This window comes from Tenrec ecaudatus, unplaced genomic scaffold, assembly GCF_050624435.1.
Source record: "Tenrec ecaudatus isolate mTenEca1 unplaced genomic scaffold, mTenEca1.hap1 Scaffold_1514, whole genome shotgun sequence".
NCBI classification, from domain to species: domain Eukaryota; kingdom Metazoa; phylum Chordata; class Mammalia; order Afrosoricida; family Tenrecidae; genus Tenrec; species Tenrec ecaudatus.
In genome coordinates, this window is record NW_027458003.1 from 1 (window position 1) to 15,507 (window position 15,507).

Below are 15,507 nucleotides of genomic sequence, written 5' to 3' on the forward strand. Positions count from 1 at the left end.
AGGCTAGGGACCTATAAGGCTAGGGTGCCCCTAGCCTGAAGGCTAGGGGAGCCCTAGCCTTAGCCTAGGGGAGCCTAAAGCCTAGGGATGCCCTAGCCTGAAGGCTAGGGGAGCCCTAGCCTTAGCCTAGGGGAGCCTAAAGCCTAGGGGTGCCCTAGCCTGAAGGCTAGGGGAGCCCTAGCCTTAGCCTAGGGGAGCCCTAGCCTAAAGCCTAGGGGTGCCCGAGCCTGAAGGCTAGGGGAGCCCTAGCCTTAGCCTAGGGGAGCCCTAGCCTAAAGCCTAGGGGTGCCCTTGCCTGAAGGCTAGGGGAGCCCTAGCCTTAGCCTAGGGGAGCCCTAGCCTAAAGCCTAGGTGTGCCCTAGCCTGAAGGCTAGGGGAGCCCTAGCCTTAGCCTAGGGGAGCCCTAGCCTAAAGCCTAGGGGTGCCCTAGCCTGAAGGCTAGGGGAGCCCTAGCCTTAGCCTAGGGGAGCCCTGGCCTAAAGCCTAGGGGTGCCCTAGCCTTAGCCTAGGGGAGCCCTAGCCTAAAGCCTAGGGGTGCCCTAGCCTGAAGGCTAGGGGAGCCCTAGCCTTAGCCTAGGGTAGCCCTAGCCTTAGCCTAGGGGAGCCTAAAGCCTAGGGGTGCCCTAGCCTGAAGGCTAGGGGAGCCCTAGCCTTAGCCTAGGGGAGCCCTAGCCTAAAGCCTAGGGGTGCCCTAGCCTGAAGGCTAGCGGAGCCCTAGCCTTAGCCTAGGGGAGCCTAAAGCCTAGGGGTGCCCTAGCCTGAAGGCTAGGGGAGCCCTCGCTTTAGCCTAGGGGAGCCTAAAGGCTAGGGTAGCCCTAGCCTTAGCCTAGGGGAGCCCTAGCCTAAAGCCTACGGGTGCCCTAGCCTGAAGGCTAGGGGCGCCCTGGCCTTAGCCTAGGGGATCCCTAGCCTAAAGCCTAGGGGTGCCCTAGCCTGAAGGCTAGGGGAGCCCTGGCCTTAGCCTAGGGGAGCCCTAGCCTAAAGCCTAGGGGTGCCCTAGCCTGAAGGCTAGGGGAGCCCTTGCCTTAGCCTAGGGGAGCCCTAGCCTAAAGCCTAGGGGTGCCCTAGCCTGAAGGCTAGGGGAGCCCTGGCCTTAGCCTAGGGGAGCCCTAGCCTAAAGCCTAGGGGTGCCCTAGCCTGAAGGCTTGGGGAGCCCTGGCCTTAGCCTAGGGGAGCCCTAGCCTAAAGCCTAGGGGTGCCCTAGCCTGAAGGCTAGGGGAGCCCTGGCCTTAGCCTAGGGGAGCCCTAGCCTAAAGCCTAGGGGTGCCCTAGCCTGAAGGCTAGGGGAGCCCTGGCCTTAGACTAGGGGAGCCCTAGCCTAAAGCCTAGGGGTGCCCTAGCCTGAAGGCTAGGGGAGCCCTGGCCTTAGCCTAGGGGAGCCCTAGCCTAAAGCCTAGGGGTGCCCTAGCCTGAAGGCTAGGGGAGCCCTGGCCTTAGCCTAGGGGAGCCCTAGCCTAAAGCCTAGGGGTGCCCTAGCCTGAAGGCTACGGGAGCCCTGGCCTTAGCCTAGGGGAGCCCTAGTCTAAAGCCTAGGGGTGCCCTAGCGTGAAGGCTAGGGGAGCCCTGGCCTTAGCCTAGGGGAGCCTAAAGCCTAGGCGTGCCCTAGCCTGAAGGCTAGGGGAGCCCTGGCCTTAGCCTAGGGGAGCCTAAAGCCTAGGGGTGCCCTAGCCTGAAGGCTAGGGGAGCCCTGGCCTTAGCCTAGGGGAGCCTAAAGCCTAGGGGTGCCCTAGCCTGAAGGCTAGGGGAGCCCTGGCCTTAGCCTAGGGGAGCCTAAAGCCTAGGGGTGCCCTAGCCTGAAGGCTAGGGGAGCCCTGGCCTTAGCCTAGGGGAGCCTAAAGCCTAGGGGTGCCCTAGCCTGAAGGCTAGGGGAGCCCTGGCCTTAGCCTAGGGGAGCCCTAGCCTAAAGCCTAGGGGTGCCCTAGCCTGAAGGCTAGGGGAGCCCTGGCCTTAGCCTAGGGGAGCCCTAGCCTAAAGCCTAGGGGTGCCCTAGCCTGAAGGCTAGGGGAGCCCTGGCCTTAGCCTAGGGGAGCCCTAGCCTAAAGCCTAGGGGTGCCCTAGCCTGAAGGCTAGGGGAGCCCTGGCCTTAGCCTAGGGGAGCCCTAGCCTAAAGCCTAGGGGTGCCCTAGCCTGAAGGCTAGGGGAGCCCTGGCCTTAGCCTAGGGGAGCCCTAGCCTAAAGCCTAGGGGTGCCCTAGCCTGAAGGCTAGGGGAGCCCTGGCCTTAGCCTAGGGGAGCCCTAGCCTAAAGCCTAGGGGTGCCCTAGCCTGAAGGCTAGGGGAGCCCTGGCCTTAGCCTAGGGGAGCCCTAGCCTAAAGCCTTGGGGTGCCCTAGCCTGAAGGCTAGGGGAGCCCTGGCCTTAGCCTAGGGGAGCCCTAGCCTAAAGCCTTGGGGTGCCCTAGCCTGAAGGCTAGGGGAGCCCTGGCCTTAGCCTAGGGGAGCCCTAGCCTAAAGCCTAGGGGTGCCCTAGCCTGAAGGCTAGGGGAGCCCTGGCCTTAGCCTAGGGGAGCCCTAGCCTAAAGCCTAGGGGTGCCATAGCCTGAAGGCTAGGGGAGCCCTGGCCTTAGCCTAGGGGAGCCCTAGCCTAAAGCCTAGGGGTGCCCTACCCTGAAGGCTAGGGGAGCCCTGGCCTTAGCCTAGGGGAGCCCTAGCCTAAAGCCTAGGGGTGCCCTAGCCTGAAGGCTAGGGGAGCCCTGGCCTTAGCCTAGAGGAGCCCTAGCCTAAAGCCTAGGGGTGCCCTAGCCTGAAGGCTAGGGGAGCCCTGGCCTAAGCCTAGGGGAGCCCTAGCCTAAAGCCTAGGGGTGCCCTAGCCTGAAGGCTAGGGGAGCCCTGGCCTTAGCCTAGGGGAGCCCTAGCCTAAAGCCTAGGGGTGCCCTAGCCTGAAGGCTAGGGGAGCCCTGGCCTTAGCCTAGGGGAGCCCTAGCCTAAAGCCTAGGGGTGCCCTAGCCTGAAGGCTAGGGGAGCCCTAGCCTTAGCCTAGGGGAGCCTAAAGCCTAGGGGTGCCCTAGCCTTAGCCTAGGGGAGCCTAAAGCCTAGGGGTGCCCTAGCCTGAAGGCTAGGGGAGCCCTAGCCTTAGCCTAGGTGAGCCCTAGCCTAAAGCCTAGGGGTGCCCTAGCATGAAGGCTAGGGGAGCCCTAGCCTTAGCCTAGGGGAGCCTAAAGCTTGGGGTGCCCTAGCCTGAAGGCTAGGGGAGCCCTAGCCTTGGCTAGGGGAGCCTAAAGCCTAGGGGTGCCCTAGCCTGTAGGCTGGGGGAGCCCTAGCCTTAGCCTAGGGGAGCCCTAGCCTAAAGCCTATGGGTGCCCTAGCCTGAAGGCTAGGGGAGCCCTAGCCTTAGCCTAGGGGAGCCTAAAGCCTAGGGGTGCCCTAGCCTGAAGGCTAGGGGAGCCCTAGCCTTAGCCTAGGGGAGCCTAAAGCCTAAGGGTGCCCTAGCCTGAAGGCTAGGGTAGCCCTAGCCTCAGCCTAGGGTAGCCCTAGCCTTAGCCTAGGGGAGCCTAAAGCCTAGGGGTGCCCTAGCCTGAAGGCTAGGGGAGCCCTAGCCTTAGCCTAGGGGAGCCTAAAGCCTAGGGGTGCCCTAGCCTGAAGGCTAGGGGAGCCCTAGCCTTAGCCTAGGGGAGCCTAAAGCGTAGGGGTGCCCTAGCCTGAAGGCTAGGGGAGCCCTAGCCTTAGCCTAGGGGAGCCTAAAGCCTAGGGGTGCCCTAGCCTGAAGGCTAGGGGAGCCCTAGCCTTAGCCTAGGGTAGCGCTAGCCTTAGCCTAGGGGAGCCTAAAGCCTAGGGGTGCCCTAGCCTGAAGGCTAGGGGAGCCCTAGCCTAAAGCCTAGGGGTGCCCTAGCCTGAAGGCTAGGGGAGCCCTAGCCTTCGCCTAGGGGAGCCCTAGCCTAAAGCCTAGGGGTGCCCTAGCCTTAGCCTAGGGGAGCCCTAGCCTTAGCCTAGGGTAGCCCTAGCCTTAGCCTAGGGGAGCCTAAAGCCTAGGGGTGCCCTAGCCTGAAGGCTAGGGGAGCCCTAGCCTTAGCCTAGGGGAGCCCTAGCCTAAAGCCTAGGGGTGCCCTAGCCTGAAGGCTAGCGGAGCCCTAGCCTTAGCCTAGGGGAGCCTAAAGCCTAGGGGTGCCCTAGCCTGAAGGCTAGGGGAGCCCTCGCTTTAGCCTAGGGGAGCCTAAAGGCTAGGGTAGCCCTAGCCTTAGCCTAGGGGAGCCCTAGCCTAAAGCCTACGGGTGCCCTAGCCTGAAGGCTAGGGGCGCCCTGGCCTTAGCCTAGGGGAGCCCTAGCCTAAAGCCTAGGGGTGCCCTAGCCTGAAGGCTAGGGGAGCCCTGGCCTTAGCCTAGGGGAGCCCTAGCCTAAAGCCTAGGGGTGCCCTAGCCTGAAGGCTAGGGGAGCCCTGGCCTTAGCCTACGGGAGCCCTAGCCTAAAGCCTAGGGGTGCCCTAGCCTGAAGGCTAGGGGAGCCCTGGCCTTAGCCTAGGGGAGCCCTAGCCTAAAGCCTAGGGGTGCCCTAGCCTGAAGGCTTGGGGAGCCCTGGCCTTAGCCTAGGGGAGCCCTAGCCTAAAGCCTAGGGGTGCCCTAGCCTGAAGGCTAGGGGAGCCCTGGCCTTAGCCTAGGGGAGCCCTAGCCTAAAGCCTAGGGGTGCCCTAGCCTGAAGGCTAGGGGAGCCCTGGCCTTAGCCTAGGGGAGCCCTAGCCTAAAGCCTAGGGGTGCCCTAGCCTGAAGGCTAGGGGAGCCCTGGCCTTAGCCTAGGGGAGCCCTAGCCTAAAGCCTAGGGGTGCCCTAGCCTGAAGGCTAGGGGAGCCCTGGCCTTAGCCTAGGGGAGCCCTAGCCTAAAGCCTAGGGGTGCCCTAGCCTGAAGGCTACGGGAGCCCTGGCCTTAGCCTAGGGGAGCCCTAGTCTAAAGCCTAGGGGTGCCCTAGCGTGAAGGCTAGGGGAGCCCTGGCCTTAGCCTAGGGGAGCCTAAAGCTTGGGGTGCCCTAGCCTGAAGGCTAGGGGAGCCCTAGCCTTGGCTAGGGGAGCCTAAAGCCTAGGGGTGCCCTAGCCTGTAGGCTGGGGGAGCCCTAGCCTTAGCCTAGGGGAGCCCTAGCCTAAAGCCTATGGGTGCCCTAGCCTGAAGGCTAGGGGAGCCCTAGCCTTAGCCTAGGGGAGCCTAAAGCCTAGGGGTGCCCTAGCCTGAAGGCTAGGGGAGCCCTAGCCTTAGCCTAGGGGAGCCTAAAGCCTAAGGGTGCCCTAGCCTGAAGGCTAGGGTAGCCCTAGCCTCAGCCTAGGGTAGCCCTAGCCTTAGCCTAGGGGAGCCTAAAGCCTAGGGGTGCCCTAGCCTGAAGGCTAGGGGAGCCCTAGCCTTAGCCTAGGGGAGCCTAAAGCCTAGGGGTGCCCTAGCCTGAAGGCTAGGGGAGCCCTAGCCTTAGCCTAGGGGAGCCTAAAGCGTAGGGGTGCCCTAGCCTGAAGGCTAGGGGAGCCCTAGCCTTAGCCTAGGGGAGCCTAAAGCCTAGGGGTGCCCTAGCCTGAAGGCTAGGGGAGCCCTAGCCTTAGCCTAGGGTAGCGCTAGCCTTAGCCTAGGGGAGCCTAAAGCCTAGGGGTGCCCTAGCCTGAAGGCTAGGGGAGCCCTAGCCTAAAGCCTAGGGGTGCCCTAGCCTGAAGGCTAGGGGAGCCCTAGCCTTCGCCTAGGGGAGCCCTAGCCTAAAGCCTAGGGGTGCCCTAGCCTTAGCCTAGGGGAGCCCTAGCCTTAGCCTAGGGTAGCCCTAGCCTTAGCCTAGGGGAGCCTAAAGCCTAGGGGTGCCCTAGCCTGAAGGCTAGGGGAGCCCTAGCCTTAGCCTAGGGGAGCCCTAGCCTAAAGCCTAGGGGTGCCCTAGCCTGAAGGCTAGCGGAGCCCTAGCCTTAGCCTAGGGGAGCCTAAAGCCTAGGGGTGCCCTAGCCTGAAGGCTAGGGGAGCCCTCGCTTTAGCCTAGGGGAGCCTAAAGGCTAGGGTAGCCCTAGCCTTAGCCTAGGGGAGCCCTAGCCTAAAGCCTACGGGTGCCCTAGCCTGAAGGCTAGGGGCGCCCTGGCCTTAGCCTAGGGGAGCCCTAGCCTAAAGCCTAGGGGTGCCCTAGCCTGAAGGCTAGGGGAGCCCTGGCCTTAGCCTAGGGGAGCCCTAGCCTAAAGCCTAGGGGTGCCCTAGCCTGAAGGCTAGGGGAGCCCTGGCCTTAGCCTACGGGAGCCCTAGCCTAAAGCCTAGGGGTGCCCTAGCCTGAAGGCTAGGGGAGCCCTGGCCTTAGCCTAGGGGAGCCCTAGCCTAAAGCCTAGGGGTGCCCTAGCCTGAAGGCTTGGGGAGCCCTGGCCTTAGCCTAGGGGAGCCCTAGCCTAAAGCCTAGGGGTGCCCTAGCCTGAAGGCTAGGGGAGCCCTGGCCTTAGCCTAGGGGAGCCCTAGCCTAAAGCCTAGGGGTGCCCTAGCCTGAAGGCTAGGGGAGCCCTGGCCTTAGCCTAGGGGAGCCCTAGCCTAAAGCCTAGGGGTGCCCTAGCCTGAAGGCTAGGGGAGCCCTGGCCTTAGCCTAGGGGAGCCCTAGCCTAAAGCCTAGGGGTGCCCTAGCCTGAAGGCTAGGGGAGCCCTGGCCTTAGCCTAGGGGAGCCCTAGCCTAAAGCCTAGGGGTGCCCTAGCCTGAAGGCTACGGGAGCCCTGGCCTTAGCCTAGGGGAGCCCTAGTCTAAAGCCTAGGGGTGCCCTAGCGTGAAGGCTAGGGGAGCCCTGGCCTTAGCCTAGGGGAGCCTAAAGCCTAGGCGTGCCCTAGCCTGAAGGCTAGGGGAGCCCTGGCCTTAGCCTAGGGGAGCCTAAAGCCTAGGGGTGCCCTAGCCTGAAGGCTAGGGGAGCCCTGGCCTTAGCCTAGGGGAGCCTAAAGCCTAGGGGTGCCCTAGCCTGAAGGCTAGGGGAGCCCTGGCCTTAGCCTAGGGGAGCCTAAAGCCTAGGGGTGCCCTAGCCTGAAGGCTAGGGGAGCCCTGGCCTTAGCCTAGGGGAGCCCTAGCCTAAAGCCTAGGGGTGCCCTAGCCTGAAGGCTAGGGGAGCCCTGGCCTTAGCCTAGGGGAGCCCTAGCCTAAAGCCTAGGGGTGCCCTAGCCTGAAGGCTAGGGGAGCCCTGGCCTTAGCCTAGGGGAGCCCTAGCCTAAAGCCTAGGGGTGCCCTAGCCTGAAGGCTAGGGGAGCCCTGGCCTTAGCCTAGGGGAGCCCTAGCCTAAAGCCTAGGGGTGCCCTAGCCTGAAGGCTAGGGGAGCCCTGGCCTTAGCCTAGGGGAGCCCTAGCCTAAAGCCTAGGGGTGCCCTAGCCTGAAGGCTAGGGGAGCCCTGGCCTTAGCCTAGGGGAGCCCTAGCCTAAAGCCTAGGGGTGCCCTAGCCTGAAGGCTAGGGGAGCCCTGGCCTTAGCCTAGGGGAGCCCTAGCCTAAAGCCTAGGGGTGCCCTAGCCTGAAAGCTAGGGGAGCCCTGGCCTTAGCCTAGGGGAGCCCTAGCCTAAAGCCTAGGGGTGCCCTAGCCTGAAGGCTAGGGGAGCCCTGGCCTTAGCCTAGGGGAGCCCTAGCCTAAAGCCTAGGGGTGCCCTAGCCTGAAGGCTAGGGGAGCCCTGGCCTTAGCCTAGGGGAGCCCTAGCCTAAAGCCTTGGGGTGCCCTAGCCTGAAGGCTAGGGGAGCCCTGGCCTTAGCCTAGGGGAGCCCTAGCCTAAAGCCTTGGGGTGCCCTAGCCTGAAGGCTAGGGGAGCCCTGGCCTTAGCCTAGGGGAGCCCTAGCCTAAAGCCTTGGGGTGCCCTAGCCTGAAGGCTAGGGGAGCCCTGGCCTTAGCCTAGGGGAGCCCTAGCCTAAAGCCTAGGGGTGCCCTAGCCTGAAGGCTAGGGGAGCCCTGGCCTTAGCCTAGGGGAGCCCTAGCCTAAAGCCTAGGGGTGCCCTAGCCTGAAGGCTAGGGGAGCCCTGGCCTTAGCCTAGGGGAGCCCTAGCCTAAAGCCTAGGGGTGCCCTACCCTGAAGGCTAGGGGAGCCCTTCCCTTAGCCTAGGGGAGCCCTAGCCTAAAGCCTAGGGGTGCCCTAGCCTGAAGGCTAGGGGAGCCCTGGCCTTAGCCTAGGGGAGCCCTAGCCTAAAGCCTAGGGGTGCCCTAGCCTGAAGGCTAGGGGAGCCCTGGCCTAAGCCTAGGGGAGCCCTAGCCTAAAGCCTAGGGGTGCCCTAGCCTGAAGGCTAGGGGAGCCCTGGCCTTAGCCTAGGGGAGCCCTAGCCTAAAGCCTAGGGGTGCCCTAGCCTGAAGGCTAGGGGAGCCCTGGCCTTAGCCTAGGGGAGCCCTAGCCTAAAGCCTAGGGGTGCCCTATCCTGAAGGCTAGGGGAGCCCTAGCCTTAGCCTAGGGGAGCCTAAAGCCTAGGGGTGCCCTAGCCTTAGCCTAGGGGAGCCTAAAGCCTAGGGGTACCCTAGCCTGAAGGCTAGGGGAGCCCTAGCCTTAGCCTAGGTGAGCCCTAGCCTAAAGCCTAGGGGTGCCCTAGCATGAAGGCTAGGGGAGCCCTCGCCTTAGCCTAGGGGAGCCTAAAGCTTGGGGTGCCCTAGCCTGAAGGCTAGGGGAGCCCTAGCCTTGGCTAGGGGAGCCTAAAGCCTAGGGGTGCCCTAGCCTGTAGGCTGGGGGAGCCCTAGCCTTAGCCTAGGGGAGCCCTAGCCTAAAGCCTATGGGTGCCCTAGCCTGAAGGCTAGGGGAGCCCTAGCCTTAGCCTAGGGGAGCCTAAAGCCTAGGGGTGCCCTAGCCTGAAGGCTAGGGGAGCCCTAGCCTTAGCCTAGGGGAGCCTAAAGCCTAAGGGTGCCCTAGCCTGAAGGCTAGGGTAGCCCTAGCCTCAGCCTAGGGTAGCCCTAGCCTTAGCCTAGGGGAGCCTAAAGCCTAGGGGTGCCCTAGCCTGAAGGCTAGGGGAGCCCTAGCCTTAGCCTAGGGGAGCCTAAAGCCTAGGGGTGCCCTAGCCTGAAGGCTAGGGGAGCCCTAGCCTTAGCCTAGGGGAGCCTAAAGCGTAGGGGTTCCCTAGCCTGAAGGCTAGGGGAGCCCTAGCCTTAGCCTAGGGGAGCCTAAAGCCTAGGGGTGCCCTAGCCTGAAGGCTAGGGGAGCCCTAGCCTTAGCCTAGGGTAGCCCTAGCCTTAGCCTAGGGGAGCCTAAAGCCTAGGGGTGCCCTAGCCTGAAGGCTAGGGGAGCCCTAGCCTTAGCCTAGGGGAGCCTAAAGCCTAGGGATGCCCTAGCCTGAAGGCTAGGGGAGCCCTAGCCTTAGCCTAGGGGAGCCTAAAGCCTAGGGGTGCCCTAGCCTGAAGGCTAGGGGAGCCCTAGCCTTAGCCTAGGGGAGCCCTAGCCTAAAGCCTAGGGGTGCCCAAGCCTGAAGGCTAGGGGAGCCCTAGCCTTAGCCTAGGGGAGCCCTAGCCTAAAGCCTAGGGGTGCCCTAGCCTGAAGGCTAGGGGAGCCCTAGCCTTAGCCTAGGGGAGCCCTAGCCTAAAGCCTAGGGGTGCCCTAGCCTGAAGGCTAGGGGAGCCCTAGCCTTAGCCTAGGGGAGCCCTAGCCTAAAGCCTAGGGGTGCCCTAGCCTGAAGGCTAGGGGAGCCCTAGCCTTAGCCTAGGGGAGCCCTAGCCTAAAGCCAAGGGGTGCCCTAGCCTTAGCCTAGGGGAGCCCTAGCCTAAAGCCTAGGGGTGCCCTAGCCTGAAGGCTAGGGGAGCCCTAGCCTTAGCCTAGGGGAGCCCTAGCCTAAAGCCTAGGGGTGCCCTAGCCTGAAGGCTAGGGGAGCCCTAGCCTTAGCCTAGGGGAGCCCTAGCCTAAAGCCTAGGGGTGCCCTAGCCTGAAGGCTAGGGGAGCCCTAGCCTTAGCCTAGGGGAGCCCTAGCCTAAAGCCTAGGGGTGCCCTAGCCTGAAGGCTAGGGGAGCCCTAGCCTTAGCCTAGGGGAGCCCTAGCCTAAAGCCTAGGGGTGCCCTAGCCTGAAGGCTAGGGGAGCCCTAGCCTTAGCCTAGGGGAGCCCTAGCCTAAAGCCTAGGGGTGCCCTAGCCTGAAGGCTAGGGGAGCCCTAGTCTTAGCCTAGGGGAGCCCAAGCCTAAAGCCTAGGGGTGCCCTAGCCTTAGCCTAGGGGAGCCCTAGCCTAAAGCCTAGGGGTGCCCTAGCCTGAATGCTAGGGGAGCCCTAGCCTTAGCCTAGGGGAGCCCTAGCCTAAAGCCTAGGGGTGCCCTAGCCTGAAGGCTAGGGGAGCCCTAGCCTTAGCCTAGGGGAGCCCTTGCCTAAAGCCTAGGGGTGCCCTAGCCTGAAGGCTAGGGGAGCCCTAGCCTTAGCCTAGGGGAGCCTAAAGCCTAGGGTTGCCCTAGCCTGAAGGCTAGGGGAGCCCTAGCCTTAGCCTAGGGTAGCCCTAGCCTTAGCCTTTGGGAGCCTAAAGCCTAGGGGTGCCCTAGCCTGAAGGCTAGGGGAGCGCTAGCCTTAGCCTAGGGGAGCCCTAGCCTAAAGCCTAGGGGTTCCCTAGCCTGAAGGCTAGGGGAGCCCTAGCCTTAGCCTAGGGGAGCCTAAAGCCTAGGGGTGCCCTAGCCTGAAGGCTAGGGGAGCCCTAGCCTTAGCCTAGGGGAGTCTAAAGCCTAGGGGTGCCCTAGCCTGAAGGCTAGGGTAGCCCTAGCCTTAGCCTAGGGTAGCCCTAGCCTTAGCCTAGGGGAGCCTAAAGCCTAGGGGTGCCCTAGCCTGAAGGCTAGGGGAGCCCTAGCCTTAGCCTAGGGGAGCCCTAGCCTAAAGCCTAGGGGTGCCCTAGCCTGAAGGCTAGGGGAGCCCTAGCCTTAGCCTAGGGGAGCCCTAGCCTAAAGCCTAGGGGTGCCCTAGCCTGAAGGCTAGGGGAGCCCTAGCCTTAGCCTAGGGGAGCCCTAGCCTAAAGCCTAGGGGTGCCCTAGCCTGAAGGCTAGGGGAGCCCTAGCCTTAGCCTAGGGGAGCCCTAGCCTAAAGCCTAGGGGTGCCCTAGCCTGAAGGCTAGGGAAGCCCTAGCCTTAGCCTAGGGGAGCCCTAGGCTAAAGCCTAGGGGTGCCCTAGCCTGAAGGCTAGGGGAGCCCTAGCCTTAGCCTAGGGGAGCCCTAGCCTAAAGCCTAGGGGTGCCCTAGCCTGAAGGCTAGGGGAGCCCTAGCCTTAGCCTAGGGGAGCCCTAGCCTAAAGCCTAGGGGTGCCCTAGCCTGAAGGCTAGGGGAGCCCTAGCCTTAGCCTAGGGGAGCCCTAGCCTAAAGCCTAGGGGTGCCCTAGCCTGAAGGCTAGGGGAGCCCTAGCCTTAGCCTAGGGGAGCCCTAGCCTAAAGCCTAGGGGTGCCCTAGCCTGAAGGCTAGGGGAGCCCTAGCCTTAGCCTAGGGGAGCCTAAAGCCTAAGGGTGCCCTAGCCTGAAGGCTAGGGGAGCCCTAGCCTTAGCCTAGGGGAGCCTAAAGCCTAGGGGTGCCCTAGCCTGAAGGCTAGGGGAGCCCTAGCCTTAGCCTAGGGGAGCCTAAAGCTTAGGGGTGCCCTAGCCTGAAGGCTAGGGGAGCCCTAGCCTTAGCCTAGGGGAGCCTAAAGCCTAGGGGTGCCCTAGCCTGAAGGCTAGGGGAGCCCTAGCCTTAGCCTAGGGGAGCCCTAGCCTAAAGCCTAGAGGTGCCCTAGCCTGAAGGCTAGGGGAGCCCTAGCCTTAGCCTAGGGGAGCCCTAGCCTAAAGCCTAGGGGTGCCCTAGCCTGAAGGCTAGGGGAGCCCTAGCCTTAGCCTAGGGGAGCCCTAGCCTAAAGCCAAGGGGTGCCCTAGCCTTAGCCTAGGGGAGCCCTAGCCTAAAGCCTAGGGGTGCCCTAGCCTGAAGGCTAGGGGAGCCCTAGCCTTAGCCTAGGGGAGCCCTAGCCTAAAGCCTAGGGGTGCCCTAGCCTGAAGGCTAGGGGAGCCCTAGCCTTAGCCTAGGGGAGCCCTAGCCTAAAGCCTAGGGGTGCCCTAGCCTGAAGGCTAGGGGAGCCCTAGCCTTAGCCTAGGGGAGCCCTAGCCTAAAGCCTAGGGGTGCCCTAGCCTGAAGGCTAGGGGAGCCCTAGCCTTAGCCTAGGGGAGCCCTAGCCTAAAGCCTAGGGGTGCCCTAGCCTGAAGGCTAGGGGAGCCCTAGTCTTAGCCTAGGGGAGCCCTAGCCTAAAGCCTAGGGGTGCCCTAGCCTTAGCCTAGGGGAGCCCTAGCCTAAAGCCTAGGGGTGCCCTAGCCTGAAGGCTAGGGGAGCCCTAGCCTTAGCCTAGGGGAGCCCTAGCCTAAAGCCTAGGGGTGCCCTAGCCTGAAGGCTAGGGGAGCCCTAGCCTTAGCCTAGGGGAGCCCTTGCCTAAAGCCTAGGGGTGCCCTAGCCTGAAGGCTAGGGGAGCCCTAGCCTTAGCCTAGGGGAGCCTAAAGCCTAGGGTTGCCCTAGCCTGAAGGCTAGGGGAGCCCTAGCCTTAGCCTAGGGTAGCCCTAGCCTTAGCCTTTGGGAGCCTAAAGCCTAGGGGTGCCCTAGCCTGAAGGCTAGGGGAGCCCTAGCCTTAGCCTAGGGGAGCCCTAGCCTAAAGCCTAGGGGTGCCCTAGCCTGAAGGCTAGGGGAGCCCTAGCCTTAGCCTAGGGGAGCCTAAAGCCTAGGGGTGCCCTAGCCTGAAGGCTAGGGGAGCCCTAGCCTTAGCCTAGGGGAGCCCTAGCCTAAAGCCTAGGGGTGCCCTAGCCTGAAGGCCAGGGGAGCCCTAGCCTTAGCCTAGGGGAGCCCTAGCCTAAAGCCTAGGGGTGCCCTAGCCTGAAGGCTAGGGGAGCCCTAGCCTTAGCCTAGGGGAGCCCTAGCCTAAAGCCTAGGGGTGCCCTAGCCTGAAGGCTAGGGGAGCCCTAGCCTTAGCCTAGGGGAGCCCTAGCCTAAAGCCTAGGGGTGCCCTAGCCTGAAGGCTAGGGGAGCCCTAGCCTTAGCCTAGGGGAGCCCTAGCCTAAAGCCTAGGGGTGCCCTAGCCTGAAGGCTAGGGGAGCCCTAGCCTTAGCCTAGGGGAGCCCTAGCCTAAAGCCTAGGGGTGCCCTAGCCTGAAGGCTAGGGGAGCCCTAGCCTTAGCCTAGGGGAGCCCTAGCCTAAAGCCTAGGGGTGCCCTAGCCTGAAGGCTAGGGGAGCCCTAGCCTTAGCCTAGGGGAGCCCTAGCCTAAAGCCTAGGGGTGCCCTAGCTTGAAGGCTAGGGGAGCCCTAGCCTTAGCCTAGGGGAGCCCTAGCCTAAAGCCTAGGGGTGCCCTAGCCTGAAGGCTAGGGGAGCCCTAGCCTTAGCCTAGGGGAGCCCTAGCCTAAAGCCTAGGGGTGCCCTAGCCTGAAGGCTAGGGGAGCCCTAGCCTTAGCCTAGGGGAGCCCTAGCCTAAAGCCTAGGGTTGCCCTAGCCTGAAGGCTAGGGGAGCCCTAGCCTTAGCCTAGGGGAGCCTAAAGCCTAGGGGTGCCCTAGCCTGAAGGCTAGGGGAGCCCTAGCCTTAGCCTAGGGGAGCCTAAAGCCTAGGGGTGCCCTAGCCTGAAGGCTAGGGGAGCCCTAGCCTTAGCCTAGGGGAGCCAAAAGCCTAGGGGTGCCCTAGCCTGAAGGCTAGGGGAGCCCTAGCCTTAGCCTAGGGGAGCCTAAAGCCTAGGGGTGCCCCAGCCTGAAGGCTAGGGGAGCCCTGGCCTTAGCCTAGGGGAGCCCTAGCCTAAAGCCAAGGGGTGCCCCAGCCTGAAGGCTAGGGGAGCCCTGGCCTTAGCCTAGGGGAGCCCTAGCCTAAACCCTAGGGGTGCCCCAGCCTGAAGGCTAGGGGAGCCCTGGCCTTAGCCTAGGGGAGCCCTAGCCTAAAGCCTAGGGGTGCCCCAGCCTGAAGGCTAGGGGAGCCCTGGCCTTAGCCTAGGGGAGCCCTAGCCTAAAGCCTAGGGGTGCCCCAGCCTGAAAGCTAGGGGAGCCCTGGCCTTAGCCTAGGGGAGCCCTAGCCTAAAGCCTAGGGGTGCCCCAGCCTGAAGGCTAGGGGAGCCCTGGCCTTAGCCTAGGGGAGCCCTAGCCTAAAGCCTAGGGGTGCCCCAGCCTGAAGGCTAGGGGAGCCCTGGCCTTAGCCTAGGGGAGCCCAAGCCTAAAGCCTAGGGGTGCCCTAGCCTGCAGGCTAGGGGAGCCCTGGCCTTAGCCTAGGGGAGCCCTAGCCTAAAGAATAGGGGTGCCCTAGCCTGAAGGCTAGGGGAGCCCTGGCCTTAGCCTAGGGGAGCCCTAGCCTAAAGCCTAGGGGTGCCCTAGCCTGAAGGCTAGGGGAGCCCTAGCCTTAGCCTAGGGGAGCCTAAAGCCTAGGGGTGCCCTAGCCTTAGCCTAGGCGAGCCTAAAGCCTAGGGGTGCCCTAGCCTGAAGGCTAGGGGAGCCCTAGCCTTAGCCTAGGGGAGCCCTAGCCTAAAGCCTAGGGGTGCCCTAGCATGAAGGCTAGAGGAGCCCTAGCCTTAGCCTAGGGGAGCCTAAAGCCTAGGGGTGCCCTAGCCTGAAGGCTAGGGGAGCCCTAGCCTTAGCCTAGGGGAGCCTAAAGCCTAGGGGTGCCCTAGCCTGTAGGCTAGGGGAGCCCTAGCCTTAGCCTAGGGGAGCCCTAGCCTAAAGCCTAGGGGTGCCCTAGCCTGAAGGCTAGGGGAGCCCTAGCCTTAGCCTAGGGGAGCCTAAAGCCTAGGGGTGCCCTAGCCTGAAGGCTAGGGGAGCCCTAGCCTTAGCTTAGGGGAGCCTAAAGCCTAAGGGTGCCCTAGCCTGAAGGCTAGGGGAGCCCTAGCCTCAGCCTAGGGTAGCCCTAGCCTTAGCCTAGGGGAGCCTAAAGCCTAGGGGTGCCCTAGCCTGAAGGCTAGGGGAGCCCTAGCCTTAGCGTAGGGGAGCCTAAAGCCTAGGGGTGCCCTAGCCTGAAGGCTAGGGGAGCCCTAGCCTTAGCCTAGGGGAGCCTAAAGCGTAGGGGTGCCCTAGCCTGAAGGCTAGGGGAGCCCTAGCCTTAGCCTAGGGGAGCCTAAAGCCTAGGGGTGCCCTAGCCTGAAGGCTAGGGGAGCCCTAGCCTTAGCCTAGGGTAGCCCTAGCCTTAGCCTAGGGGAGCCTAAAGCCTAGGGGTGCCCTAGCCTGAAGGCTAGGGGAGCCCTAGCCTTAGCCTAGGGGAGCCTAAAGCCTAGGGATGCCCTAGCCTGAAGGCTAGGGGAGCCCTAGCCTTAGCCTAGGGGAGCCTAAAGCCTAGGGGTGCCCTAGCCTGAAGGCTAGGGGAGCCCTAGCCTTAGCCTAGGGGAGCCCTAGGCTAAAGCCTAGGGGTGCCCTAGCCTGAAGGCTAGGGGAGCCCAGCCTTAGCCTAGGGGAGCCCTAGCCTAAAGCCTAGGGGTGCCCTAGCCTGAAGGCTAGGGGAACCCTAGCCTTAGCCTAGGGGAGCCCTAGCCTAAAGCCTAGGGGTGCCCTAGCCTGAAGGCTAGGGGAGCCCTAGCCTTAGCCTAGGGGAGCCCTAGCCTAAAGCCCAGGGGTGCCCTAGGCTGAAGGCTAGGGGAGCCCTAGCCTTAGCCTAGGGGAGCCCTAGCCTAAAGCCTAGGGGTGCCCTAGCCTTAGCCTAGGGGAGCCCTAGCCTAAAGCCTAGGGGTGCCCTAGCCTGAA